At 41.6% G+C, this 23,702-nt stretch overlaps 45 non-coding genes across 45 annotated transcripts; all 45 read right to left on the bottom strand.

The window, feature by feature from the left end:
* Position 1: 1 nt before the first annotated feature.
* Positions 2 to 120, bottom strand: LOC133719590 (5S ribosomal RNA). The gene has a single exon (XR_009851312.1). It is a non-coding gene; the product is annotated as a 5S ribosomal RNA (ribosomal RNA).
* A 415-nt stretch (positions 121 to 535) lies between these two features.
* LOC133719338 (5S ribosomal RNA) lies at positions 536 to 654 on the bottom strand. The gene has a single exon (XR_009851061.1). It is a non-coding gene; the product is annotated as a 5S ribosomal RNA (ribosomal RNA).
* Positions 655 to 1,071: 417 nt separating this feature from the next.
* LOC133719336 (5S ribosomal RNA) lies at positions 1,072 to 1,190 on the bottom strand. The gene has a single exon (XR_009851059.1). It is a non-coding gene; the product is annotated as a 5S ribosomal RNA (ribosomal RNA).
* Positions 1,191 to 1,605: 415 nt separating this feature from the next.
* LOC133719589 (5S ribosomal RNA) lies at positions 1,606 to 1,724 on the bottom strand. The gene has a single exon (XR_009851311.1). It is a non-coding gene; the product is annotated as a 5S ribosomal RNA (ribosomal RNA).
* Positions 1,725 to 2,138: 414 nt separating this feature from the next.
* Positions 2,139 to 2,257, bottom strand: LOC133718925 (5S ribosomal RNA). The gene has a single exon (XR_009850666.1). It is a non-coding gene; the product is annotated as a 5S ribosomal RNA (ribosomal RNA).
* A 416-nt stretch (positions 2,258 to 2,673) lies between these two features.
* Positions 2,674 to 2,792, bottom strand: LOC133719335 (5S ribosomal RNA). The gene has a single exon (XR_009851058.1). It is a non-coding gene; the product is annotated as a 5S ribosomal RNA (ribosomal RNA).
* A 416-nt stretch (positions 2,793 to 3,208) lies between these two features.
* On the bottom strand, positions 3,209 to 3,327 carry LOC133719591 (5S ribosomal RNA). The gene has a single exon (XR_009851313.1). It is a non-coding gene; the product is annotated as a 5S ribosomal RNA (ribosomal RNA).
* A 417-nt stretch (positions 3,328 to 3,744) lies between these two features.
* LOC133718975 (5S ribosomal RNA) lies at positions 3,745 to 3,863 on the bottom strand. The gene has a single exon (XR_009850712.1). It is a non-coding gene; the product is annotated as a 5S ribosomal RNA (ribosomal RNA).
* A 418-nt stretch (positions 3,864 to 4,281) lies between these two features.
* LOC133718957 (5S ribosomal RNA) lies at positions 4,282 to 4,400 on the bottom strand. The gene has a single exon (XR_009850695.1). It is a non-coding gene; the product is annotated as a 5S ribosomal RNA (ribosomal RNA).
* Positions 4,401 to 4,816: 416 nt separating this feature from the next.
* LOC133719334 (5S ribosomal RNA) lies at positions 4,817 to 4,935 on the bottom strand. Its single transcript, XR_009851057.1, has one exon. It is a non-coding gene; the product is annotated as a 5S ribosomal RNA (ribosomal RNA).
* A 417-nt stretch (positions 4,936 to 5,352) lies between these two features.
* Positions 5,353 to 5,471, bottom strand: LOC133719333 (5S ribosomal RNA). The gene has a single exon (XR_009851056.1). It is a non-coding gene; the product is annotated as a 5S ribosomal RNA (ribosomal RNA).
* Positions 5,472 to 5,887: 416 nt separating this feature from the next.
* LOC133719332 (5S ribosomal RNA) lies at positions 5,888 to 6,006 on the bottom strand. The gene has a single exon (XR_009851055.1). It is a non-coding gene; the product is annotated as a 5S ribosomal RNA (ribosomal RNA).
* Positions 6,007 to 6,423: 417 nt separating this feature from the next.
* Positions 6,424 to 6,542, bottom strand: LOC133719631 (5S ribosomal RNA). Its single transcript, XR_009851361.1, has one exon. It is a non-coding gene; the product is annotated as a 5S ribosomal RNA (ribosomal RNA).
* A 417-nt stretch (positions 6,543 to 6,959) lies between these two features.
* On the bottom strand, positions 6,960 to 7,078 carry LOC133719331 (5S ribosomal RNA). The gene has a single exon (XR_009851054.1). It is a non-coding gene; the product is annotated as a 5S ribosomal RNA (ribosomal RNA).
* Positions 7,079 to 7,495: 417 nt separating this feature from the next.
* On the bottom strand, positions 7,496 to 7,614 carry LOC133719330 (5S ribosomal RNA). The gene has a single exon (XR_009851053.1). It is a non-coding gene; the product is annotated as a 5S ribosomal RNA (ribosomal RNA).
* Positions 7,615 to 8,032: 418 nt separating this feature from the next.
* Positions 8,033 to 8,151, bottom strand: LOC133719329 (5S ribosomal RNA). Its single transcript, XR_009851052.1, has one exon. It is a non-coding gene; the product is annotated as a 5S ribosomal RNA (ribosomal RNA).
* A 416-nt stretch (positions 8,152 to 8,567) lies between these two features.
* On the bottom strand, positions 8,568 to 8,686 carry LOC133719328 (5S ribosomal RNA). The gene has a single exon (XR_009851051.1). It is a non-coding gene; the product is annotated as a 5S ribosomal RNA (ribosomal RNA).
* A 417-nt stretch (positions 8,687 to 9,103) lies between these two features.
* Positions 9,104 to 9,222, bottom strand: LOC133719586 (5S ribosomal RNA). The gene has a single exon (XR_009851307.1). It is a non-coding gene; the product is annotated as a 5S ribosomal RNA (ribosomal RNA).
* A 416-nt stretch (positions 9,223 to 9,638) lies between these two features.
* LOC133719327 (5S ribosomal RNA) lies at positions 9,639 to 9,757 on the bottom strand. Its single transcript, XR_009851050.1, has one exon. It is a non-coding gene; the product is annotated as a 5S ribosomal RNA (ribosomal RNA).
* A 416-nt stretch (positions 9,758 to 10,173) lies between these two features.
* LOC133719325 (5S ribosomal RNA) lies at positions 10,174 to 10,292 on the bottom strand. Its single transcript, XR_009851048.1, has one exon. It is a non-coding gene; the product is annotated as a 5S ribosomal RNA (ribosomal RNA).
* A 417-nt stretch (positions 10,293 to 10,709) lies between these two features.
* Positions 10,710 to 10,828, bottom strand: LOC133719323 (5S ribosomal RNA). The gene has a single exon (XR_009851047.1). It is a non-coding gene; the product is annotated as a 5S ribosomal RNA (ribosomal RNA).
* A 418-nt stretch (positions 10,829 to 11,246) lies between these two features.
* On the bottom strand, positions 11,247 to 11,365 carry LOC133719322 (5S ribosomal RNA). Its single transcript, XR_009851046.1, has one exon. It is a non-coding gene; the product is annotated as a 5S ribosomal RNA (ribosomal RNA).
* A 417-nt stretch (positions 11,366 to 11,782) lies between these two features.
* Positions 11,783 to 11,901, bottom strand: LOC133719630 (5S ribosomal RNA). The gene has a single exon (XR_009851360.1). It is a non-coding gene; the product is annotated as a 5S ribosomal RNA (ribosomal RNA).
* A 415-nt stretch (positions 11,902 to 12,316) lies between these two features.
* Positions 12,317 to 12,435, bottom strand: LOC133719321 (5S ribosomal RNA). Its single transcript, XR_009851045.1, has one exon. It is a non-coding gene; the product is annotated as a 5S ribosomal RNA (ribosomal RNA).
* Positions 12,436 to 12,851: 416 nt separating this feature from the next.
* LOC133719320 (5S ribosomal RNA) lies at positions 12,852 to 12,970 on the bottom strand. The gene has a single exon (XR_009851044.1). It is a non-coding gene; the product is annotated as a 5S ribosomal RNA (ribosomal RNA).
* Positions 12,971 to 13,387: 417 nt separating this feature from the next.
* Positions 13,388 to 13,506, bottom strand: LOC133719319 (5S ribosomal RNA). The gene has a single exon (XR_009851043.1). It is a non-coding gene; the product is annotated as a 5S ribosomal RNA (ribosomal RNA).
* A 417-nt stretch (positions 13,507 to 13,923) lies between these two features.
* Positions 13,924 to 14,042, bottom strand: LOC133719318 (5S ribosomal RNA). Its single transcript, XR_009851042.1, has one exon. It is a non-coding gene; the product is annotated as a 5S ribosomal RNA (ribosomal RNA).
* Positions 14,043 to 14,459: 417 nt separating this feature from the next.
* LOC133719317 (5S ribosomal RNA) lies at positions 14,460 to 14,578 on the bottom strand. Its single transcript, XR_009851041.1, has one exon. It is a non-coding gene; the product is annotated as a 5S ribosomal RNA (ribosomal RNA).
* Positions 14,579 to 14,996: 418 nt separating this feature from the next.
* Positions 14,997 to 15,115, bottom strand: LOC133719316 (5S ribosomal RNA). Its single transcript, XR_009851040.1, has one exon. It is a non-coding gene; the product is annotated as a 5S ribosomal RNA (ribosomal RNA).
* A 418-nt stretch (positions 15,116 to 15,533) lies between these two features.
* Positions 15,534 to 15,652, bottom strand: LOC133719315 (5S ribosomal RNA). The gene has a single exon (XR_009851039.1). It is a non-coding gene; the product is annotated as a 5S ribosomal RNA (ribosomal RNA).
* A 417-nt stretch (positions 15,653 to 16,069) lies between these two features.
* Positions 16,070 to 16,188, bottom strand: LOC133719313 (5S ribosomal RNA). The gene has a single exon (XR_009851037.1). It is a non-coding gene; the product is annotated as a 5S ribosomal RNA (ribosomal RNA).
* A 418-nt stretch (positions 16,189 to 16,606) lies between these two features.
* On the bottom strand, positions 16,607 to 16,725 carry LOC133719312 (5S ribosomal RNA). The gene has a single exon (XR_009851036.1). It is a non-coding gene; the product is annotated as a 5S ribosomal RNA (ribosomal RNA).
* Positions 16,726 to 17,143: 418 nt separating this feature from the next.
* Positions 17,144 to 17,262, bottom strand: LOC133719311 (5S ribosomal RNA). Its single transcript, XR_009851035.1, has one exon. It is a non-coding gene; the product is annotated as a 5S ribosomal RNA (ribosomal RNA).
* Positions 17,263 to 17,679: 417 nt separating this feature from the next.
* On the bottom strand, positions 17,680 to 17,798 carry LOC133719310 (5S ribosomal RNA). The gene has a single exon (XR_009851034.1). It is a non-coding gene; the product is annotated as a 5S ribosomal RNA (ribosomal RNA).
* A 418-nt stretch (positions 17,799 to 18,216) lies between these two features.
* Positions 18,217 to 18,335, bottom strand: LOC133719309 (5S ribosomal RNA). The gene has a single exon (XR_009851033.1). It is a non-coding gene; the product is annotated as a 5S ribosomal RNA (ribosomal RNA).
* Positions 18,336 to 18,752: 417 nt separating this feature from the next.
* On the bottom strand, positions 18,753 to 18,871 carry LOC133719308 (5S ribosomal RNA). The gene has a single exon (XR_009851032.1). It is a non-coding gene; the product is annotated as a 5S ribosomal RNA (ribosomal RNA).
* A 418-nt stretch (positions 18,872 to 19,289) lies between these two features.
* Positions 19,290 to 19,408, bottom strand: LOC133719307 (5S ribosomal RNA). The gene has a single exon (XR_009851031.1). It is a non-coding gene; the product is annotated as a 5S ribosomal RNA (ribosomal RNA).
* Positions 19,409 to 19,826: 418 nt separating this feature from the next.
* Positions 19,827 to 19,945, bottom strand: LOC133719306 (5S ribosomal RNA). The gene has a single exon (XR_009851030.1). It is a non-coding gene; the product is annotated as a 5S ribosomal RNA (ribosomal RNA).
* A 416-nt stretch (positions 19,946 to 20,361) lies between these two features.
* LOC133719305 (5S ribosomal RNA) lies at positions 20,362 to 20,480 on the bottom strand. The gene has a single exon (XR_009851029.1). It is a non-coding gene; the product is annotated as a 5S ribosomal RNA (ribosomal RNA).
* A 415-nt stretch (positions 20,481 to 20,895) lies between these two features.
* On the bottom strand, positions 20,896 to 21,014 carry LOC133719304 (5S ribosomal RNA). The gene has a single exon (XR_009851028.1). It is a non-coding gene; the product is annotated as a 5S ribosomal RNA (ribosomal RNA).
* A 416-nt stretch (positions 21,015 to 21,430) lies between these two features.
* Positions 21,431 to 21,549, bottom strand: LOC133719302 (5S ribosomal RNA). Its single transcript, XR_009851026.1, has one exon. It is a non-coding gene; the product is annotated as a 5S ribosomal RNA (ribosomal RNA).
* A 417-nt stretch (positions 21,550 to 21,966) lies between these two features.
* On the bottom strand, positions 21,967 to 22,085 carry LOC133719301 (5S ribosomal RNA). Its single transcript, XR_009851025.1, has one exon. It is a non-coding gene; the product is annotated as a 5S ribosomal RNA (ribosomal RNA).
* A 417-nt stretch (positions 22,086 to 22,502) lies between these two features.
* Positions 22,503 to 22,621, bottom strand: LOC133719300 (5S ribosomal RNA). Its single transcript, XR_009851024.1, has one exon. It is a non-coding gene; the product is annotated as a 5S ribosomal RNA (ribosomal RNA).
* Positions 22,622 to 23,038: 417 nt separating this feature from the next.
* LOC133719299 (5S ribosomal RNA) lies at positions 23,039 to 23,157 on the bottom strand. The gene has a single exon (XR_009851023.1). It is a non-coding gene; the product is annotated as a 5S ribosomal RNA (ribosomal RNA).
* A 425-nt stretch (positions 23,158 to 23,582) lies between these two features.
* Positions 23,583 to 23,701, bottom strand: LOC133719298 (5S ribosomal RNA). The gene has a single exon (XR_009851022.1). It is a non-coding gene; the product is annotated as a 5S ribosomal RNA (ribosomal RNA).
* Position 23,702: the final 1 nt, after the last annotated feature.

Here is a 23,702-nt window from a genome sequence, read left to right as displayed (position 1 = left end):
AGGAGTGCAACACGAGGACTTCCCAGGAGGTCACCCATCCTAGTACTGCTCTCGCCCAAGCAAGCTTAACTTCGGAGTTCTGATGGGATCCGGTGCATTATTGCTGGTATGATCGCACCCGTTAGTGTATGCGGAATCAATCTATATAAACTCCCTTCGCTCAGCTCCCTAAAGTGCTTCCATACATTACCCCAAGCTTATGAAAGTTTTTAGTTGGCGTCTCAACCGCACCACCTCTCCGCCGGGATACACTTTTATTGCTGTTAGAAAATGAAAATAAATATAAAAATTTAAAACAAAATAAATGAATAAAAAATCTAGCAAAAACAACTCCTCGATCAAACAAAGCCCAAGAGCCCCAAGGCCCAAGGCCAATCTTTTGCGTCTTAACATATCTAATCTCCGCGGCCGGTGAGCTTTCCTTCAATCTCACAAGCCTTCGAAGAGTTGGATTGAATTAGTACATGGACAAAGTAGCCGAAATCAAAAAAGCAACTTAATGAACCGAAACAAAAAAAAAAAAAACATAAATAGAGGGGTGCAACACGAGGACTTCCCAGGAGGTCACCCATCCTAGTACTGCTCTCGCCCAAGCAAGCTTAACTTCGGAGTTCTGATGGGATCCGGTGCATTATTGCTGGTATGATCGCACCCGTTAGTGTATGCGGAATCAATCTATATAAACTCCCTTCGCTCAGCTCCCTAAAGTGCTTCCATACATTACCCCAAGCTTATGAAAGTTTTTATTTGGCGTCTCAACCGCACCACCTCTCCGCCGGGATACACTTTTATTGCTGTTAGAAAATGAAAATAAATATAAAAATTTAAAACAAAATAAATGAATAAAAAATCTAGCAAAAACAACTCCTCGATCAAACAAAGCCCAAGAGCCCCAAGGCCCAAGGCCAATCTTTTGCGTCTTAACATATCTAATCTCCGCGGCCGGTGAGCTTTCCTTCAATCTCACAAGCCTTCGAAGAGTTGGATTGAATTAGTACATGGACAAAGTAGCCGAAATCAAAAAAGCAACTTAATGAACCGAAACAAAAAAAAAAAAAAAACATAAAAAGAGGGGTGCAACACGAGGACTTCCCAGGAGGTCACCCATCCTAGTACTGCTCTCGCCCAAGCAAGCTTAACTTCGGAGTTCTGATGGGATCCGGTGCATTATTGCTGGTATGATCGCACCCGTTAGTGTATGCGGAATCAATCTATATAAACTCCCTTCGCTCAGCTCCCTAAAGTGCTTCCATACATTACCCCAAGCTTATGAAAGTTTTTAGTTGGCGTCTCAACCGCACCACCTCTCCGCCGGGATACACTTTTATTGCTGTTAGAAAATGAAAATAAATATAAAAATTTAAAACAAAATAAATGAATAAAAAATCTAGCAAAAACAACTCCTCGATCAAACAAAGCCCAAGAGCCCCAAGGCCCAAGGCCAATCTTTTGCGTCTTAACATATCTAATCTCCGCGGCCGGTGAGCTTTCCTTCAATCTCACAAGCCTTCGAAGAGTTGGATTGAATTAGTACATGGACAAAGTAGCCGAAATCAAAAAAGCAACTTAATGAACCGAAACAAAAAAAAAAAAAACATAAAAAGAGGAGTGCAACACGAGGACTTCCCAGGAGGTCACCCATCCTAGTACTGCTCTCGCCCAAGCAAGCTTAACTTCGGAGTTCTGATGGGATCCGGTGCATTATTGCTGGTATGATCGCACCCGTTAGTGTATGCGGAATCAATCTATATAAACTCCCTTCGCTCAGCTCCCTAAAGTGCTTCCATACATTACCCCAAGCTTATGAAAGTTTTTAGTTGGCGTCTCAACCGCACCACCTCTCCGCCGGGATACACTTTTATTGCTGTTAGAAAATGAAAATAAATATAAAAATTTAAAACAAAATAAATGAATAAAAAATCTAGCAAAAACAACTCCTCGATCAAACAAAGCCCAAGAGCCCCAAGGCCCAAGGCCAATCTTTTGCGTCTTAACATATCTAATCTCCGCGGCCGGTGAGCTTTCCTTCAATCTCACAAGCCTTCGAAGAGTTGGATTGAATTAGTACATGGACAAAGTAGCCGAAATCAAAAAAGCAACTTAATGAACCGAAACAAAAAAAAAAAAACATAAATAGAGGGGTGCAACACGAGGACTTCCCAGGAGGTCACCCATCCTAGTACTGCCCTCGCCCAAGCAAGCTTAACTTCGGAGTTCTGATGGGATCCGGTGCATTATTGCTGGTATGATCGCACCCGTTAGTGTATGCGGAATCAATCTATATAAACTCCCTTCGCTCAGCTCCCTAAAGTGCTTCCATACATTACCCCAAGCTTATGAAAGTTTTTAGTTGGCGTCTCAACCGCACCACCTCTCCGCCGGGATACACTTTTATTGCTGTTAGAAAATGAAAATAAATATAAAAATTTAAAACAAAATAAATGAATAAAAAATCTAGCAAAAACAACTCCTCGATCAAACAAAGCCCAAGAGCCCCAAGGCCCAAGGCCAATCTTTTGCGTCTTAACATATCTAATCTCCGCGGCCGGTGAGCTTTCCTTCAATCTCACAAGCCTTCGAAGAGTTGGATTGAATTAGTACATGGACAAAGTAGCCGAAATCAAAAAAGCAACTTAATGAACCGAAACAAAAAAAAAAAAAAACATAAAAAGAGGGGTGCAACACGAGGACTTCCCAGGAGGTCACCCATCCTAGTACTGCTCTCGCCCAAGCAAGCTTAACTTCGGAGTTCTGATGGGATCCGGTGCATTATTGCTGGTATGATCGCACCCGTTAGTGTATGCGGAATCAATCTATATAAACTCCCTTCGCTCAGCTCCCTAAAGTGCTTCCATACATTACCCCAAGCTTATGAAAGTTTTTAGTTGGCGTCTCAACCGCATCACCTCTCCGCCGGGATACACTTTTATTGCTGTTAGAAAATGAAAATAAATATAAAAATTTAAAACAAAATAAATGAATAAAAAATCTAGCAAAAACAACTCCTCGATCAAACAAAGCCCAAGAGCCCTAAGGCCCAAGGCCAATCTTTTGCGTCTTAACATATCTAATCTCCGCGGCCGGTGAGCTTTCCTTCAATCTCACAAGCCTTCGAAGAGTTGGATTGAATTAGTACATGGACAAAGTAGCCGAAATCAAAAAAGCAACTTAATGAACCGAAACAAAAAAAAAAAAAAACATAAATAGAGGGGTGCAACACGAGGACTTCCCAGGTGGTCACCCATCCTAGTACTGTCCTCGCCCAAGCAAGCTTAACTTCGGAGTTCTGATGGGATCCGGTGCATTATTGCTGGTATGATCGCACCCGTTAGTGTATGCGGAATCAATCTATATAAACTCCCTTCGCTCAGCTCCCTAAAGTGCTTCCATACATTACCCCAAGCTTATGAAAGTTTTTAGTTGGCGTCTCAACCGCACCACCTCTCCGCCGGGATACACTTTTATTGCTGTTAGAAAATGAAAATAAATATAAAAATTTAAAACAAAATAAATGAATAAAAAATCTAGCAAAAACAACTCCTCGATCAAACAAAGCCCAAGAGCCCCAAGGCCCAAGGCCAATCTTTTGCGTCTTAACATATCTAATCTCCGCGGCCGGTGAGCTTTCCTTCAATCTCACAAGCCTTCGAAGAGTTGGATTGAATTAGTACATGGACAAAGTAGCCGAAATCAAAAAAGCAACTTAATGAACCGAAACAAAAAAAAAAAAAAAACATAAAAAGAGAGGTGCAACACGAGGACTTCCCAGGAGGTCACCCATCCTAGTACTGCTCTCGTCCAAGCAAGCTTAACTTCGGAGTTCTGATGGGATCCGGTGCATTATTGCTGGTATGATCGCACCCGTTAGTGTATGCGGAATCAATCTATATAAACTCCCTTCGCTCAGCTCCCTAAAGTGCTTCCATACATTACCCCAAGCTTATGAAAGTTTTTAGTTGGCGTCTCAACCGCACCACCTCTCCGCCGGGATACACTTTTATTGCTGTTAGAAAATGAAAATAAATATAAAAATTTAAAACAAAATAAATGAATAAAAAATCTAGCAAAAACAACTCCTCGATCAAACAAAGCCCAAGAGCCCCAAGGCCCAAGGCCAATCTTTTGCGTCTTAACATATCTAATCTCCGCGGCCGGTGAGCTTTCCTTCAATCTCACAAGCCTTCGAAGAGTTGGATTGAATTAGTACATGGACAAAGTAGCCGAAATCAAAAAAGCAACTTAATGAACCGAAACAAAAAAAAAAAAAAAAACATAAAAAGAGGGGTGCAACACGAGGACTTCCCAGGAGGTCACCCATCCTAGTACTGCTCTTGCCCAAGCAAGCTTAACTTCGGAGTTCTGATGGGATCCGGTGCATTATTGCTGGTATGATCGCACCCGTTAGTGTATGCGGAATCAATCTATATAAACTCCCTTCGCTCAGCTCCCTAAAGTGCTTCCATACATTACCCCAAGCTTATGAAAGTTTTTAGTTGGCGTCTCAACCGCACCACCTCTCCGCCGGGATACACTTTTATTGCTGTTAGAAAATGAAAATAAATATAAAAATTTAAAACAAAATAAATGAATAAAAAATCTAGCAAAAACAACTCCTCGATCAAACAAAGCCCAAGAGCCCCAAGGCCCAAGGCCAATCTTTTGCGTCTTAACATATCTAATCTCCGCGGCCGGTGAGCTTTCCTTCAATCTCACAAGCCTTCGAAGAGTTGGATTGAATTAGTACATGGACAAAGTAGCCGAAATCAAAAAAGCAACTTAATGAACCGAAACAAAAAAAAAAAAAAACATAAAAAGAGGGGTGCAACACGAGGACTTCCCAGGAGGTCACCCATCCTAGTACTGCTCTCGCCCAAGCAAGCTTAACTTCGGAGTTCTGATGGGATCCGGTGCATTATTGCTGGTATGATCGCACCCGTTAGTGTATGCTGAATCAATCTATATAAACTCCCTTCGCTCAGCTCCCTAAAGTGCTTCCATACATTACCCCAAGCTTATGAAAGTTTTTAGTTGGCGTCTCAACCGCACCACCTCTCCGCCGGGATACACTTTTATTGCTGTTAGAAAATGAAAATAAATATAAAAATTTAAAACAAAATAAATGAATAAAAAATCTAGCAAAAACAACTCCTCGATCAAACAAAGCCCAAGAGCCCCAAGGCCCAAGGCCAATCTTTTGCGTCTTAACATATCTAATCTCCGCGGCCGGTGAGCTTTCCTTCAATCTCACAAGCCTTCGAAGAGTTGGATTGAATTAGTACATGGACAAAGTAGCCGAAATCAAAAAAGCAACTTAATGAACCGAAACAAAAAAAAAAAAAAAACATAAAAAGAGGGGTGCAACACGAGGACTTCCCAGGAGGTCACCCATCCTAGTACTGCTCTCGCCCAAGCAAGCTTAACTTCGGAGTTCTGATGGGATCCGGTGCATTATTGCTGGTATGATCGCACCCGTTAGTGTATGCGGAATCAATCTATATAAACTCCCTTCGCTCAGCTCCCTAAAGTGCTTCCATACATTACCCCAAGCTTATGAAAGTTTTTAGTTGGCGTCTCAACCGCACCACCTCTCCGCCGGGATACACTTTTATTGCTGTTAGAAAATGAAAATAAATATAAAAATTTAAAACAAAATAAATGAATAAAAAATCTAGCAAAAACAACTCCTCGATCAAACAAAGCCCAAGAGCCCCAAGGCCCAAGGCCAATCTTTTGCGTCTTAACATATCTAATCTCCGCGGCCGGTGAGCTTTCCTTCAATCTCACAAGCCTTCGAAGAGTTGGATTGAATTAGTACATGGACAAAGTAGCCGAAATCAAAAAAGCAACTTAATGAACCGAAACAAAAAAAAAAAAAAACATAAAAAGAGGGGTGCAACACGAGGACTTCCCAGGAGGTCACCCATCCTAGTACTGCTCTCGCCCAAGCAAGCTTAACTTCGGAGTTCTGATGGGATCCGGTGCATTATTGCTGGTATGATCGCACCCGTTAGTGTATGCGGAATCAATCTATATAAACTCCCTTCGCTCAGCTCCCTAAAGTGCTTCCATACATTACCCCAAGCTTATGAAAGTTTTTAGTTGGCGTCTCAACCGCACCACCTCTCCGCCGGGATACACTTTTATTGCTGTTAGAAAATGAAAATAAATATAAAAATTTAAAACAAAATAAATGAATAAAAAATCTAGCAAAAACAACTCCTCGATCAAACAAAGCCCAAGAGCCCCAAGGCCCAAGGCCAATCTTTTGCGTCTTAACATATCTAATCTCCGCGGCCGGTGAGCTTTCCTTCAATCTCACAAGCCTTCGAAGAGTTGGATTGAATTAGTACATGGACAAAGTAGCCGAAATCAAAAAAGCAACTTAATGAACCGAAACAAAAAAAAAAAAAAAACATAAAAAGAGAGGTGCAACACGAGGACTTCCCAGGAGGTCACCCATCCTAGTACTGCTCTCGCCCAAGCAAGCTTAACTTCGGAGTTCTGATGGGATCCGGTGCATTATTGCTGGTATGATCGCACCCGTTAGTGTATGCGGAATCAATCTATATAAACTCCCTTCGCTCAGCTCCCTAAAGTGCTTCCATACATTACCCCAAGCTTATGAAAGTTTTTAGTTGGCGTCTCAACCGCACCACCTCTCCGCCGGGATACACTTTTATTGCTGTTAGAAAATGAAAATAAATATAAAAATTTAAAACAAAATAAATGAATAAAAAATCTAGCAAAAACAACTCCTCGATCAAACAAAGCCCAAGAGCCCCAAGGCCCAAGGCCAATCTTTTGCGTCTTAACATATCTAATCTCCGCGGCCGGTGAGCTTTCCTTCAATCTCACAAGCCTTCGAAGAGTTGGATTGAATTAGTACATGGACAAAGTAGCCGAAATCAAAAAAGCAACTTAATGAACCGAAACAAAAAAAAAAAAAAAACATAAAAAGAGGGGTGCAACACGAGGACTTCCCAGGAGGTCACCCATCCTAGTACTGCTCTCGCCCAAGCAAGCTTAACTTCGGAGTTCTGATGGGATCCGGTGCATTATTGCTGGTATGATCGCACCCGTTAGTGTATGCGGAATCAATCTATATAAACTCCCTTCGCTCAGCTCCCTAAAGTGCTTCCATACATTACCCCAAGCTTATGAAAGTTTTTAGTTGGCGTCTCAACCGCACCACCTCTCCGCCGGGATACACTTTTATTGCTGTTAGAAAATGAAAATAAATATAAAAATTTAAAACAAAATAAATGAATAAAAAATCTAGCAAAAACAACTCCTCGATCAAACAAAGCCCAAGAGCCCCAAGGCCCAAGGCCAATCTTTTGCGTCTTAACATATCTAATCTCCGCGGCCGGTGAGCTTTCCTTCAATCTCACAAGCCTTCGAAGAGTTGGATTGAATTAGTACATGGACAAAGTAGCCGAAATCAAAAAAGCAACTTAATGAACCGAAACAAAAAAAAAAAAAAAACATAAAAAGAGGGGTGCAACACGAGGACTTCCCAGGAGGTCACCCATCCTAGTACTGCTCTCGCCCAAGCAAGCTTAACTTCGGAGTTCTGATGGGATCCGGTGCATTATTGCTGGTATGATCGCACCCGTTAGTGTATGCGGAATCAATCTATATAAACTCCCTTCGCTCAGCTCCCTAAAGTGCTTCCATACATTACCCCAAGCTTATGAAAGTTTTTAGTTGGCGTCTCAACCGCACCACCTCTCCGCCGGGATACACTTTTATTGCTGTTAGAAAATGAAAATAAATATAAAAATTTAAAACAAAATAAATGAATAAAAAATCTAGCAAAAACAACTCCTCGATCAAACAAAGCCCAAGAGCCCCAAGGCCCAAGGCCAATCTTTTGCGTCTTAACATATCTAATCTCCGCGGCCGGTGAGCTTTCCTTCAATCTCACAAGCCTTCGAAGAGTTGGATTGAATTAGTACATGGACAAAGTAGCCGAAATCAAAAAAGCAACTTAATGAACCGAAACAAAAAAAAAAAAAAAAACATAAAAAGAGGGGTGCAACACGAGGACTTCCCAGGAGGTCACCCATCCTAGTACTGCTCTCGCCCAAGCAAGCTTAACTTCGGAGTTCTGATGGGATCCGGTGCATTATTGCTGGTATGATCGCACCCGTTAGTGTATGCGGAATCAATCTATATAAACTCCCTTCGCTCAGCTCCCTAAAGTGCTTCCATACATTACCCCAAGCTTATGAAAGTTTTTAGTTGGCGTCTCAACCGCACCACCTCTCCGCCGGGATACACTTTTATTGCTGTTAGAAAATGAAAATAAATATAAAAATTTAAAACAAAATAAATGAATAAAAAATCTAGCAAAAACAACTCCTCGATCAAACAAAGCCCAAGAGCCCCAAGGCCCAAGGCCAATCTTTTGCGTCTTAACATATCTAATCTCCGCGGCCGGTGAGCTTTCCTTCAATCTCACAAGCCTTCGAAGAGTTGGATTGAATTAGTACATGGACAAAGTAGCCGAAATCAAAAAAGCAACTTAATGAACCGAAACAAAAAAAAAAAAAAACATAAAAAGAGGGGTGCAACACGAGGACTTCCCAGGAGGTCACCCATCCTAGTACTGCTCTCGCCCAAGCAAGCTTAACTTCGGAGTTCTGATGGGATCCGGTGCATTATTGCTGGTATGATCGCACCCGTTAGTGTATGCGGAATCAATCTATATAAACTCCCTTCGCTCAGCTCCCTAAAGTGCTTCCATACATTACCCCAAGCTTATGAAAGTTTTTAGTTGGCGTCTCAACCGCACCACCTCTCCGCCGGGATACACTTTTATTGCTGTTAGAAAATGAAAATAAATATAAAAATTTAAAACAAAATAAATGAATAAAAAATCTAGCAAAAACAACTCCTCGATCAAACAAAGCCCAAGAGCCCCAAGGCCCAAGGCCAATCTTTTGCGTCTTAACATATCTAATCTCCGCGGCCGGTGAGCTTTCCTTCAATCTCACAAGCCTTCGAAGAGTTGGATTGAATTAGTACATGGACAAAGTAGCCGAAATCAAAAAAGCAACTTAATGAACCGAAACAAAAAAAAAAAAAAAACATAAAAAGAGGGGTGCAACACGAGGGCTTCCCAGGAGGTCACCCATCCTAGTACTGCTCTCGCCCAAGCAAGCTTAACTTCGGAGTTCTGATGGGATCCGGTGCATTATTGCTGGTATGATCGCACCCGTTAGTGTATGCGGAATCAATCTATATAAACTCCCTTCGCTCAGCTCCCTAAAGTGCTTCCATACATTACCCCAAGCTTATGAAAGTTTTTAGTTGGCGTCTCAACCGCACCACCTCTCCGCCGGGATACACTTTTATTGCTGTTAGAAAATGAAAATAAATATAAAAATTTAAAACAAAATAAATGAATAAAAAATCTAGCAAAAACAACTCCTCGATCAAACAAAGCCCAAGAGCCCCAAGGCCCAAGGCCAATCTTTTGCGTCTTAACATATCTAATCTCCGCGGCCGGTGAGCTTTCCTTCAATCTCACAAGCCTTCGAAGAGTTGGATTGAATTAGTACATGGACAAAGTAGCCGAAATCAAAAAAGCAACTTAATGAACCGAAACAAAAAAAAAAAAAAACATAAAAAGAGGGGTGCAACACGAGGACTTCCCAGGAGGTCACCCATCCTAGTACTGCTCTCGCCCAAGCAAGCTTAACTTCGGAGTTCTGATGGGATCCGGTGCATTATTGCTGGTATGATCGCACCCGTTAGTGTATGCGGAATCAATCTATATAAACTCCCTTCGCTCAGCTCCCTAAAGTGCTTCCATACATTACCCCAAGCTTATGAAAGTTTTTAGTTGGCGTCTCAACCGCACCACCTCTCCGCCGGGATACACTTTTATTGCTGTTAGAAAATGAAAATAAATATAAAAATTTAAAACAAAATAAATGAATAAAAAATCTAGCAAAAACAACTCCTCGATCAAACAAAGCCCAAGAGCCCCAAGGCCCAAGGCCAATCTTTTGCGTCTTAACATATCTAATCTCCGCGGCCGGTGAGCTTTCCTTCAATCTCACAAGCCTTCGAAGAGTTGGATTGAATTAGTACATGGACAAAGTAGCCGAAATCAAAAAAGCAACTTAATGAACCGAAACAAAAAAAAAAAAAAACATAAAAAGAGGGGTGCAACACGAGGACTTCCCAGGAGGTCACCCATCCTAGTACTGCTCTCGCCCAAGCAAGCTTAACTTCGGAGTTCTGATGGGATCCGGTGCATTATTGCTGGTATGATCGCACCCGTTAGTGTATGCTGAATCAATCTATATAAACTCCCTTCGCTCAGCTCCCTAAAGTGCTTCCATACATTACCCCAAGCTTATGAAAGTTTTTAGTTGGCGTCTCAACCGCACCACCTCTCCGCCGGGATACACTTTTATTGCTGTTAGAAAATGAAAATAAATATAAAAATTTAAAACAAAATAAATGAATAAAAAATCTAGCAAAAACAACTCCTCGATCAAACAAAGCCCAAGAGCCCCAAGGCCCAAGGCCAATCTTTTGCGTCTTAACATATCTAATCTCCGCGGCCGGTGAGCTTTCCTTCAATCTCACAAGCCTTCGAAGAGTTGGATTGAATTAGTACATGGACAAAGTAGCCGAAATCAAAAAAGCAACTTAATGAACCGAAACAAAAAAAAAAAAAAAACATAAAAAGAGGGGTGCAACACGAGGACTTCCCAGGAGGTCACCCATCCTAGTACTGCTCTCGCCCAAGCAAGCTTAACTTCGGAGTTCTGATGGGATCCGGTGCATTATTGCTGGTATGATCGCACCCGTTAGTGTATGCGGAATCAATCTATATAAACTCCCTTCGCTCAGCTCCCTAAAGTGCTTCCATACATTACCCCAAGCTTATGAAAGTTTTTAGTTGGCGTCTCAACCGCACCACCTCTCCGCCGGGATACACTTTTATTGCTGTTAGAAAATGAAAATAAATATAAAAATTTAAAACAAAATAAATGAATAAAAAATCTAGCAAAAACAACTCCTCGATCAAACAAAGCCCAAGAGCCCCAAGGCCCAAGGCCAATCTTTTGCGTCTTAACATATCTAATCTCCGCGGCCGGTGAGCTTTCCTTCAATCTCACAAGCCTTCGAAGAGTTGGATTGAATTAGTACATGGACAAAGTAGCCGAAATCAAAAAAGCAACTTAATGAACCGAAACAAAAAAAAAAAAAAAAACATAAAAAGAGGGGTGCAACACGAGGACTTCCCAGGAGGTCACCCATCCTAGTACTGCTCTCGCCCAAGCAAGCTTAACTTCGGAGTTCTGATGGGATCCGGTGCATTATTGCTGGTATGATCGCACCCGTTAGTGTATGCGGAATCAATCTATATAAACTCCCTTCGCTCAGCTCCCTAAAGTGCTTCCATACATTACCCCAAGCTTATGAAAGTTTTTAGTTGGCGTCTCAACCGCACCACCTCTCCGCCGGGATACACTTTTATTGCTGTTAGAAAATGAAAATAAATATAAAAATTTAAAACAAAATAAATGAATAAAAAATCTAGCAAAAACAACTCCTCGATCAAACAAAGCCCAAGAGCCCCAAGGCCCAAGGCCAATCTTTTGCGTCTTAACATATCTAATCTCCGCGGCCGGTGAGCTTTCCTTCAATCTCACAAGCCTTCGAAGAGTTGGATTGAATTAGTACATGGACAAAGTAGCCGAAATCAAAAAAGCAACTTAATGAACCGAAACAAAAAAAAAAAAAAAACATAAAAAGAGAGGTGCAACACGAGGACTTCCCAGGAGGTCACCCATCCTAGTACTGCTCTCGCCCAAGCAAGCTTAACTTCGGAGTTCTGATGGGATCCGGTGCATTATTGCTGGTATGATCGCACCCGTTAGTGTATGCGGAATCAATCTATATAAACTCCCTTCGCTCAGCTCCCTAAAGTGCTTCCATACATTACCCCAAGCTTATGAAAGTTTTTAGTTGGCGTCTCAACCGCACCACCTCTCCGCCGGGATACACTTTTATTGCTGTTAGAAAATGAAAATAAATATAAAAATTTAAAACAAAATAAATGAATAAAAAATCTAGCAAAAACAACTCCTCGATCAAACAAAGCCCAAGAGCCCCAAGGCCCAAGGCCAATCTTTTGCGTCTTAACATATCTAATCTCCGCGGCCGGTGAGCTTTCCTTCAATCTCACAAGCCTTCGAAGAGTTGGATTGAATTAGTACATGGACAAAGTAGCCGAAATCAAAAAAGCAACTTAATGAACCGAAACAAAAAAAAAAAAAACATAAAAAGAGGGGTGCAACACGAGGACTTCCCAGGAGGTCACCCATCCTAGTACTGCTCTCGCCCAAGCAAGCTTAACTTCGGAGTTCTGATGGGATCCGGTGCATTATTGCTGGTATGATCGCACCCGTTAGTGTATGCGGAATCAATCTATATAAACTCCCTTCGCTCAGCTCCCTAAAGTGCTTCCATACATTACCCCAAGCTTATGAAAGTTTTTAGTTGGCGTCTCAACCGCACCACCTCTCCGCCGGGATACACTTTTATTGCTGTTAGAAAATGAAAATAAATATAAAAATTTAAAACAAAATAAATGAATAAAAAATCTAGCAAAAACAACTCCTCGATCAAACAAAGCCCAAGAGCCCCAAGGCCCAAGGCCAATCTTTTGCGTCTTAACATATCTAATCTCCGCGGCCGGTGAGCTTTCCTTCAATCTCACAAGCCTTCGAAGAGTTGGATTGAATTAGTACATGGACAAAGTAGCCGAAATCAAAAAAGCAACTTAATGAACCGAAACAAAAAAAAAAAAAAACATAAAAAGAGGGGTGCAACACGAGGACTTCCCAGGAGGTCACCCATCCTAGTACTGCTCTCGCCCAAGCAAGCTTAACTTCGGAGTTCTGATGGGATCCGGTGCATTATTGCTGGTATGATCGCACCCGTTAGTGTATGCTGAATCAATCTATATAAACTCCCTTCGCTCAGCTCCCTAAAGTGCTTCCATACATTACCCCAAGCTTATGAAAGTTTTTAGTTGGCGTCTCAACCGCACCACCTCTCCGCCGGGATACACTTTTATTGCTGTTAGAAAATGAAAATAAATATAAAAATTTAAAACAAAATAAATGAATAAAAAATCTAGCAAAAACAACTCCTCGATCAAACAAAGCCCAAGAGCCCCAAGGCCCAAGGCCAATCTTTTGCGTCTTAACATATCTAATCTCCGCGGCCGGTGAGCTTTCCTTCAATCTCACAAGCCTTCGAAGAGTTGGATTGAATTAGTACATGGACAAAGTAGCCGAAATCAAAAAAGCAACTTAATGAACCGAAACAAAAAAAAAAAAAAAACATAAAAAGAGGGGTGCAACACGAGGACTTCCCAGGAGGTCACCCATCCTAGTACTGCTCTCGCCCAAGCAAGCTTAACTTCGGAGTTCTGATGGGATCCGGTGCATTATTGCTGGTATGATCGCACCCGTTAGTGTATGCGGAATCAATCTATATAAACTCCCTTCGCTCAGCTCCCTAAAGTGCTTCCATACATTACCCCAAGCTTATGAAAGTTTTTAGTTGGCGTCTCAACCGCACCACCTCTCCGCCGGGATACACTTTTATTGCTGTTAGAAAATGAAAATAAATATAAAAATTTAAAACAAAATAAATGAATAAAAAATCTAGCAAAAACAACTCCTCGATCAAACAAAGCCCAAGAGCCCCAAGGCCCAAGGCCAATCTTTTGCGTCTTAACATATCTAATCTCCGCGGCCGGTGAGCTTTCCTTCAATCTCACAAGCCTTCGAAGAGTTGGATTGAATTAGTACATGGACAAAGTAGCCGAAATCAAAAAAGCAACTTAATGAACCGAAACAAAAAAAAAAAAAAAACATAAAAAGAGGGGTGCAACACGAGGACTTCCCAGGAGGTCACCCATCCTAGTACTGCTCTCGCCCAAGCAAGCTTAACTTCGGAGTTCTGATGGGATCCGGTGCATTATTGCTGGTATGATCGCACCCGTTAGTGTATGCGGAATCAATCTATATAAACTCCCTTCGCTCAGCTCCCTAAAGTGCTTCCATACATTACCCCAAGCTTATGAAAGTTTTTAGTTGGCGTCTCAACCGCACCACCTCTCCGCCGGGATACACTTTTATTGCTGTTAGAAAATGAAAATAAATATAAAAATTTAAAACAAAATAAATGAATAAAAAATCTAGCAAAAACAACTCCTCGATCAAACAAAGCCCAAGAGCCCCAAGGCCCAAGGCCAATCTTTTGCGTCTTAACATATCTAATCTCCGCGGCCGGTGAGCTTTCCTTCAATCTCACAAGCCTTCGAAGAGTTGGATTGAATTAGTACATGGACAAAGTAGCCGAAATCAAAAAAGCAACTTAATGAACCGAAACAAAAAAAAAAAAAAAACATAAAAAGAGGGGTGCAACACGAGGACTTCCCAGGAGGTCACCCATCCTAGTACTGCTCTCGCCCAAGCAAGCTTAACTTCGGAGTTCTGATGGGATCCGGTGCATTATTGCTGGTATGATCGCACCCGTTAGTGTATGCTGAATCAATCTATATAAACTCCCTTCGCTCAGCTCCCTAAAGTGCTTCCATACATTACCCCAAGCTTATGAAAGTTTTTAGTTGGCGTCTCAACCGCACCACCTCTCCGCCGGGATACACTTTTATTGCTGTTAGAAAATGAAAATAAATATAAAAATTTAAAACAAAATAAATGAATAAAAAATCTAGCAAAAACAACTCCTCGATCAAACAAAGCCCAAGAGCCCCAAGGCCCAAGGCCAATCTTTTGCGTCTTAACATATCTAATCTCCGCGGCCGGTGAGCTTTCCTTCAATCTCACAAGCCTTCGAAGAGTTGGATTGAATTAGTACATGGACAAAGTAGCCGAAATCAAAAAAGCAACTTAATGAACCGAAACAAAAAAAAAAAAAAAAACATAAAAAGAGGGGTGCAACACGAGGACTTCCCAGGAGGTCACCCATCCTAGTACTGCTCTCGCCCAAGCAAGCTTAACTTCGGAGTTCTGATGGGATCCGGTGCATTATTGCTGGTATGATCGCACCCGTTAGTGTATGCGGAATCAATCTATATAAACTCCCTTCGCTCAGCTCCCTAAAGTGCTTCCATACATTACCCCAAGCTTATGAAAGTTTTTAGTTGGCGTCTCAACCGCACCACCTCTCCGCCGGGATACACTTTTATTGCTGTTAGAAAATGAAAATAAATATAAAAATTTAAAACAAAATAAATGAATAAAAAATCTAGCAAAAACAACTCCTCGATCAAACAAAGCCCAAGAGCCCCAAGGCCCAAGGCCAATCTTTTGCGTCTTAACATATCTAATCTCCGCGGCCGGTGAGCTTTCCTTCAATCTCACAAGCCTTCGAAGAGTTGGATTGAATTAGTACATGGACAAAGTAGCCGAAATCAAAAAAGCAACTTAATGAACCGAAACAAAAAAAAAAAAAAAAACATAAAAAGAGGGGTGCAACACGAGGACTTCCCAGGAGGTCACCCATCCTAGTACTGCTCTCGCCCAAGCAAGCTTAACTTCGGAGTTCTGATGGGATCCGGTGCATTATTGCTGGTATGATCGCACCCGTTAGTGTATGCGGAATCAATCTATATAAACTCCCTTCGCTCAGCTCCCTAAAGTGCTTCCATACATTACCCCAAGCTTATGAAAGTTTTTAGTTGGCGTCTCAACCGCACCACCTCTCCGCCGGGATACACTTTTATTGCTGTTAGAAAATGAAAATAAATATAAAAATTTAAAACAAAATAAATGAATAAAAAATCTAGCAAAAACAACTCCTCGATCAAACAAAGCCCAAGAGCCCCAAGGCCCAAGGCCAATCTTTTGCGTCTTAACATATCTAATCTCCGCGGCCGGTGAGCTTTCCTTCAATCTCACAAGCCTTCGAAGAGTTGGATTGAATTAGTACATGGACAAAGTAGCCGAAATCAAAAAAGCAACTTAATGAACCGAAACAAAAAAAAAAAAAAAACATAAAAAGAGGGGTGCAACACGAGGACTTCCCAGGAGGTCACCCATCCTAGTACTGCTCTCGCCCAAGCAAGCTTAACTTCGGAGTTCTGATGGGATCCGGTGCATTATTGCTGGTATGATCGCACCCGTTAGTGTATGCGGAATCAATCTATATAAACTCCCTTCGCTCAGCTCCCTAAAGTGCTTCCATACATTACCCCAAGCTTATGAAAGTTTTTAGTTGGCGTCTCAACCGCACCACCTCTCCGCCGGGATACACTTTTATTGCTGTTAGAAAATGAAAATAAATATAAAAATTTAAAACAAAATAAATGAATAAAAAATCTAGCAAAAACAACTCCTCGATCAAACAAAGCCCAAGAGCCCCAAGGCCCAAGGCCAATCTTTTGCGTCTTAACATATCTAATCTCCGCGGCCGGTGAGCTTTCCTTCAATCTCACAAGCCTTCGAAGAGTTGGATTGAATTAGTACATGGACAAAGTAGCCGAAATCAAAAAAGCAACTTAATGAACCGAAACAAAAAAAAAAAAAAAAACATAAAAAGAGGGGTGCAACACGAGGACTTCCCAGGAGGTCACCCATCCTAGTACTGCTCTCGCCCAAGCAAGCTTAACTTCGGAGTTCTGATGGGATCCGGTGCATTATTGCTGGTATGATCGCACCCGTTAGTGTATGCTGAATCAATCTATATAAACTCCCTTCGCTCAGCTCCCTAAAGTGCTTCCATACATTACCCCAAGCTTATGAAAGTTTTTAGTTGGCGTCTCAACCGCACCACCTCTCCGCCGGGATACACTTTTATTGCTGTTAGAAAATGAAAATAAATATAAAAATTTAAAACAAAATAAATGAATAAAAAATCTAGCAAAAACAACTCCTCGATCAAACAAAGCCCAAGAGCCCCAAGGCCCAAGGCCAATCTTTTGCGTCTTAACATATCTAATCTCCGCGGCCGGTGAGCTTTCCTTCAATCTCACAAGCCTTCGAAGAGTTGGATTGAATTAGTACATGGACAAAGTAGCCGAAATCAAAAAAGCAACTTAATGAACCGAAACAAAAAAAAAAAAAAAAACATAAAAAGAGGGGTGCAACACGAGGACTTCCCAGGAGGTCACCCATCCTAGTACTGCTCTCGCCCAAGCAAGCTTAACTTCGGAGTTCTGATGGGATCCGGTGCATTATTGCTGGTATGATCGCACCCGTTAGTGTATGCGGAATCAATCTATATAAACTCCCTTCGCTCAGCTCCCTAAAGTGCTTCCATACATTACCCCAAGCTTATGAAAGTTTTTAGTTGGCGTCTCAACCGCACCACCTCTCCGCCGGGATACACTTTTATTGCTGTTAGAAAATGAAAATAAATATAAAAATTTAAAACAAAATAAATGAATAAAAAATCTAGCAAAAACAACTCCTCGATCAAACAAAGCCCAAGAGCCCCAAGGCCCAAGGCCAATCTTTTGCGTCTTAACATATCTAATCTCCGCGGCCGGTGAGCTTTCCTTCAATCTCACAAGCCTTCGAAGAGTTGGATTGAATTAGTACATGGACAAAGTAGCCGAAATCAAAAAAGCAACTTAATGAACCGAAACAAAAAAAAAAAAAAAACATAAAAAGAGGGGTGCAACACGAGGACTTCCCAGGAGGTCACCCATCCTAGTACTGCTCTCGCCCAAGCAAGCTTAACTTCGGAGTTCTGATGGGATCCGGTGCATTATTGCTGGTATGATCGCACCCGTTAGTGTATGCGGAATCAATCTATATAAACTCCCTTCGCTCAGCTCCCTAAAGTGCTTCCATACATTACCCCAAGCTTATGAAAGTTTTTAGTTGGCGTCTCAACCGCACCACCTCTCCGCCGGGATACACTTTTATTGCTGTTAGAAAATGAAAATAAATATAAAAATTTAAAACAAAATAAATGAATAAAAAATCTAGCAAAAACAACTCCTCGATCAAACAAAGCCCAAGAGCCCCAAGGCCCAAGGCCAATCTTTTGCGTCTTAACATATCTAATCTCCGCGGCCGGTGAGCTTTCCTTCAATCTCACAAGCCTTCGAAGAGTTGGATTGAATTAGTACATGGACAAAGTAGCCGAAATCAAAAAAGCAACTTAATGAACCGAAACAAAAAAAAAAAAAAAAACATAAAAAGAGGGGTGCAACACGAGGACTTCCCAGGAGGTCACCCATCCTAGTACTGCTCTCGCCCAAGCAAGCTTAACTTCGGAGTTCTGATGGGATCCGGTGCATTATTGCTGGTATGATCGCACCCGTTAGTGTATGCGGAATCAATCTATATAAACTCCCTTCGCTCAGCTCCCTAAAGTGCTTCCATACATTACCCCAAGCTTATGAAAGTTTTTAGTTGGCGTCTCAACCGCACCACCTCTCCGCCGGGATACACTTTTATTGCTGTTAGAAAATGAAAATAAATATAAAAATTTAAAACAAAATAAATGAATAAAAAATCTAGCAAAAACAACTCCTCGATCAAACAAAGCCCAAGAGCCCCAAGGCCCAAGGCCAATCTTTTGCGTCTTAACATATCTAATCTCCGCGGCCGGTGAGCTTTCCTTCAATCTCACAAGCCTTCGAAGAGTTGGATTGAATTAGTACATGGACAAAGTAGCCGAAATCAAAAAAGCAACTTAATGAACCGAAACAAAAAAAAAAAAAAAACATAAAAAGAGGGGTGCAACACGAGGACTTCCCAGGAGGTCACCCATCCTAGTACTGCTCTCGCCCAAGCAAGCTTAACTTCGGAGTTCTGATGGGATCCGGTGCATTATTGCTGGTATGATCGCACCCGTTAGTGTATGCGGAATCAATCTATATAAACTCCCTTCGCTCAGCTCCCTAAAGTGCTTCCATACATTACCCCAAGCTTATGAAAGTTTTTAGTTGGCGTCTCAACCGCACCACCTCTCCGCCGGGATACACTTTTATTGCTGTTAGAAAATGAAAATAAATATAAAAATTTAAAACAAAATAAATGAATAAAAAATCTAGCAAAAACAACTCCTCGATCAAACAAAGCCCAAGAGCCCCAAGGCCCAAGGCCAATCTTTTGCGTCTTAACATATCTAATCTCCGCGGCCGGTGAGCTTTCCTTCAATCTCACAAGCCTTCGAAGAGTTGGATTGAATTAGTACATGGACAAAGTAGCCGAAATCAAAAAAGCAACTTAATGAACCGAAACAAAAAAAAAAAAAAAAACATAAAAAGAGGGGTGCAACACGAGGACTTCCCAGGAGGTCACCCATCCTAGTACTGCTCTCGCCCAAGCAAGCTTAACTTCGGAGTTCTGATGGGATCCGGTGCATTATTGCTGGTATGATCGCACCCGTTAGTGTATGCTGAATCAATCTATATAAACTCCCTTCGCTCAGCTCCCTAAAGTGCTTCCATACATTACCCCAAGCTTATGAAAGTTTTTAGTTGGCGTCTCAACCGCACCACCTCTCCGCCGGGATACACTTTTATTGCTGTTAGAAAATGAAAATAAATATAAAAATTTAAAACAAAATAAATGAATAAAAAATCTAGCAAAAACAACTCCTCGATCAAACAAAGCCCAAGAGCCCCAAGGCCCAAGGCCAATCTTTTGCGTCTTAACATATCTAATCTCCGCGGCCGGTGAGCTTTCCTTCAATCTCACAAGCCTTCGAAGAGTTGGATTGAATTAGTACATGGACAAAGTAGCCGAAATCAAAAAAGCAACTTAATGAACCGAAACAAAAAAAAAAAAAAAAACATAAAAAGAGGGGTGCAACACGAGGACTTCCCAGGAGGTCACCCATCCTAGTACTGCTCTCGCCCAAGCAAGCTTAACTTCGGAGTTCTGATGGGATCCGGTGCATTATTGCTGGTATGATCGCACCCGTTAGTGTATGCGGAATCAATCTATATAAACTCCCTTCGCTCAGCTCCCTAAAGTGCTTCCATACATTACCCCAAGCTTATGAAAGTTTTTAGTTGGCGTCTCAACCGCACCACCTCTCCGCCGGGATACACTTTTATTGCTGTTAGAAAATGAAAATAAATATAAAAATTTAAAACAAAATAAATGAATAAAAAATCTAGCAAAAACAACTCCTCGATCAAACAAAGCCCAAGAGCCCCAAGGCCCAAGGCCAATCTTTTGCGTCTTAACATATCTAATCTCCGCGGCCGGTGAGCTTTCCTTCAATCTCACAAGCCTTCGAAGAGTTGGATTGAATTAGTACATGGACAAAGTAGCCGAAATCAAAAAAGCAACTTAATGAACCGAAACAAAAAAAAAAAAAAACATAAAAAGAGGGGTGCAACACGAGGACTTCCCAGGAGGTCACCCATCCTAGTACTGCTCTCGCCCAAGCAAGCTTAACTTCGGAGTTCTGATGGGATCCGGTGCATTATTGCTGGTATGATCGCACCCGTTAGTGTATGCGGAATCAATCTATATAAACTCCCTTCGCTCAGCTCCCTAAAGTGCTTCCATACATTACCCCAAGCTTATGAAAGTTTTTAGTTGGCGTCTCAACCGCACCACCTCTCCGCCGGGATACACTTTTATTGCTGTTAGAAAATGAAAATAAATATAAAAATTTAAAACAAAATAAATGAATAAAAAATCTAGCAAAAACAACTCCTCGATCAAACAAAGCCCAAGAGCCCCAAGGCCCAAGGCCAATCTTTTGCGTCTTAACATATCTAATCTCCGCGGCCGGTGAGCTTTCCTTCAATCTCACAAGCCTTCGAAGAGTTGGATTGAATTAGTACATGGACAAAGTAGCCGAAATCAAAAAAGCAACTTAATGAACCGAAACAAAAAAAAAAAAAACATAAAAAGAGGGGTGCAACACGAGGACTTCCCAGGAGGTCACCCATCCTAGTACTGCTCTCGCCCAAGCAAGCTTAACTTCGGAGTTCTGATGGGATCCGGTGCATTATTGCTGGTATGATCGCACCCGTTAGTGTATGCGGAATCAATCTATATAAACTCCCTTCGCTCAGCTCCCTAAAGTGCTTCCATACATTACCCCAAGCTTATGAAAGTTTTTAGTTGGCGTCTCAACCGCACCACCTCTCCGCCGGGATACACTTTTATTGCTGTTAGAAAATGAAAATAAATATAAAAATTTAAAACAAAATAAATGAATAAAAAATCTAGCAAAAACAACTCCTCGATCAAACAAAGCCCAAGAGCCCCAAGGCCCAAGGCCAATCTTTTGCGTCTTAACATATCTAATCTCCGCGGCCGGTGAGCTTTCCTTCAATCTCACAAGCCTTCGAAGAGTTGGATTGAATTAGTACATGGACAAAGTAGCCGAAATCAAAAAAGCAACTTAATGAACCGAAACAAAAAAAAAAAAAAACATAAAAAGAGGGGTGCAACACGAGGACTTCCCAGGAGGTCACCCATCCTAGTACTGCTCTCGCCCAAGCAAGCTTAACTTCGGAGTTCTGATGGGATCCGGTGCATTATTGCTGGTATGATCGCACCCGTTAGTGTATGCGGAATCAATCTATATAAACTCCCTTCGCTCAGCTCCCTAAAGTGCTTCCATACATTACCCCAAGCTTATGAAAGTTTTTAGTTGGCGTCTCAACCGCACCACCTCTCCGCCGGGATACACTTTTATTGCTGTTAGAAAATGAAAATAAATATAAAAATTTAAAACAAAATAAATGAATAAAAAATCTAGCAAAAACAACTCCTCGATCAAACAAAGCCCAAGAGCCCCAAGGCCCAAGGCCAATCTTTTGCGTCTTAACATATCTAATCTCCGCGGCCGGTGAGCTTTCCTTCAATCTCACAAGCCTTCGAAGAGTTGGATTGAATTAGTACATGGACAAAGTAGCCGAAATCAAAAAAGCAACTTAATGAACCGAAACAAAAAAAAAAAAAAAACATAAAAAGAGGGGTGCAACACGAGGACTTCCCAGGAGGTCACCCATCCTAGTACTGCTCTCGCCCAAGCAAGCTTAACTTCGGAGTTCTGATGGGATCCGGTGCATTATTGCTGGTATGATCGCACCCGTTAGTGTATGCGGAATCAATCTATATAAACTCCCTTCGCTCAGCTCCCTAAAGTGCTTCCATACATTACCCCAAGCTTATGAAAGTTTTTAGTTGGCGTCTCAACCGCACCACCTCTCCGCCGGGATACACTTTTATTGCTGTTAGAAAATGAAAATAAATATAAAAATTTAAAACAAAATAAATGAATAAAAAATCTAGCAAAAACAACTCCTCGATCAAACAAAGCCCAAGAGCCCCAAGGCCCAAGGCCAATCTTTTGCGTCTTAACATATCTAATCTCCGCGGCCGGTGAGCTTTCCTTCAATCTCACAAGCCTTCGAAGAGTTGGATTGAATTAGTACATGGACAAAGTAGCCGAAATCAAAAAAGCAACTTAATGAACCGAAACAAAAAAAAAAAAAAAACATAAAAAGAGGGGTGCAACACGAGGACTTCCCAGGAGGTCACCCATCCTAGTACTGCTCTCGCCCAAGCAAGCTTAACTTCGGAGTTCTGATGGGATCCGGTGCATTATTGCTGGTATGATCGCACCCGTTAGTGTATGCGGAATCAATCTATATAAACTCCCTTCGCTCAGCTCCCTAAAGTGCTTCCATACATTACCCCAAGCTTATGAAAGTTTTTAGTTGGCGTCTCAACCGCACCACCTCTCCGCCGGGATACACTTTTATTGCTGTTAGAAAATGAAAATAAATATAAAAATTTAAAACAAAATAAATGAATAAAAAATCTAGCAAAAACAACTCCTCGATCAAACAAAGCCCAAGAGCCCCAAGGCCCAAGGCCAATCTTTTGCGTCTTAACATATCTAATCTCCGCGGCCGGTGAGCTTTCCTTCAATCTCACAAGCCTTCGAAGAGTTGGATTGAATTAGTACATGGACAAAGTAGCCGAAATCAAAAAAGCAACTTAATGAACCGAAACAAAAAAAAAAAAAAAACATAAAAAGAGGGGTGCAACACGAGGACTTCCCAGGAGGTCACCCATCCTAGTACTGCTCTCGCCCAAGCAAGCTTAACTTCGGAGTTCTGATGGGATCCGGTGCATTATTGCTGGTATGATCGCACCCGTTAGTGTATGCGGAATCAATCTATATAAACTCCCTTCGCTCAGCTCCCTAAAGTGCTTCCATACATTACCCCAAGCTTATGAAAGTTTTTAGTTGGCGTCTCAACCGCACCACCTCTCCGCCGGGATACACTTTTATTGCTGTTAGAAAATGAAAATAAATATAAAAATTTAAAACAAAATAAATGAATAAAAAATCTAGCAAAAACAACTCCTCGATCAAACAAAGCCCAAGAGCCCCAAGGCCCAAGGCCAATCTTTTGCGTCTTAACATATCTAATCTCCGCGGCCGGTGAGCTTTCCTTCAATCTCACAAGCCTTCGAAGAGTTGGATTGAATTAGTACATGGACAAAGTAGCCGAAATCAAAAAAGCAACTTAATGAACCGAAACAAAAAAAAAAAAAAAACATAAAAACATAAAAAGAGGGGTGCAACACGAGGACTTCCCAGGAGGTCACCCATCCTAGTACTGCTCTCGCCCAAGCAAGCTTAACTTCGGAGTTCTGATGGGATCCGGTGCATTATTGCTGGTATGATCGCACCCG

The sequence above is a fragment of the Rosa rugosa genome, chromosome 6, assembly GCF_958449725.1.
Source record: "Rosa rugosa chromosome 6, drRosRugo1.1, whole genome shotgun sequence".
Classification (NCBI taxonomy): Eukaryota; Viridiplantae; Streptophyta; class Magnoliopsida; order Rosales; family Rosaceae; genus Rosa; species Rosa rugosa.
The sequence above is the reverse complement of the archived record's forward strand: the minus strand, read 5'-3'. Positions and strand labels throughout refer to the sequence as shown.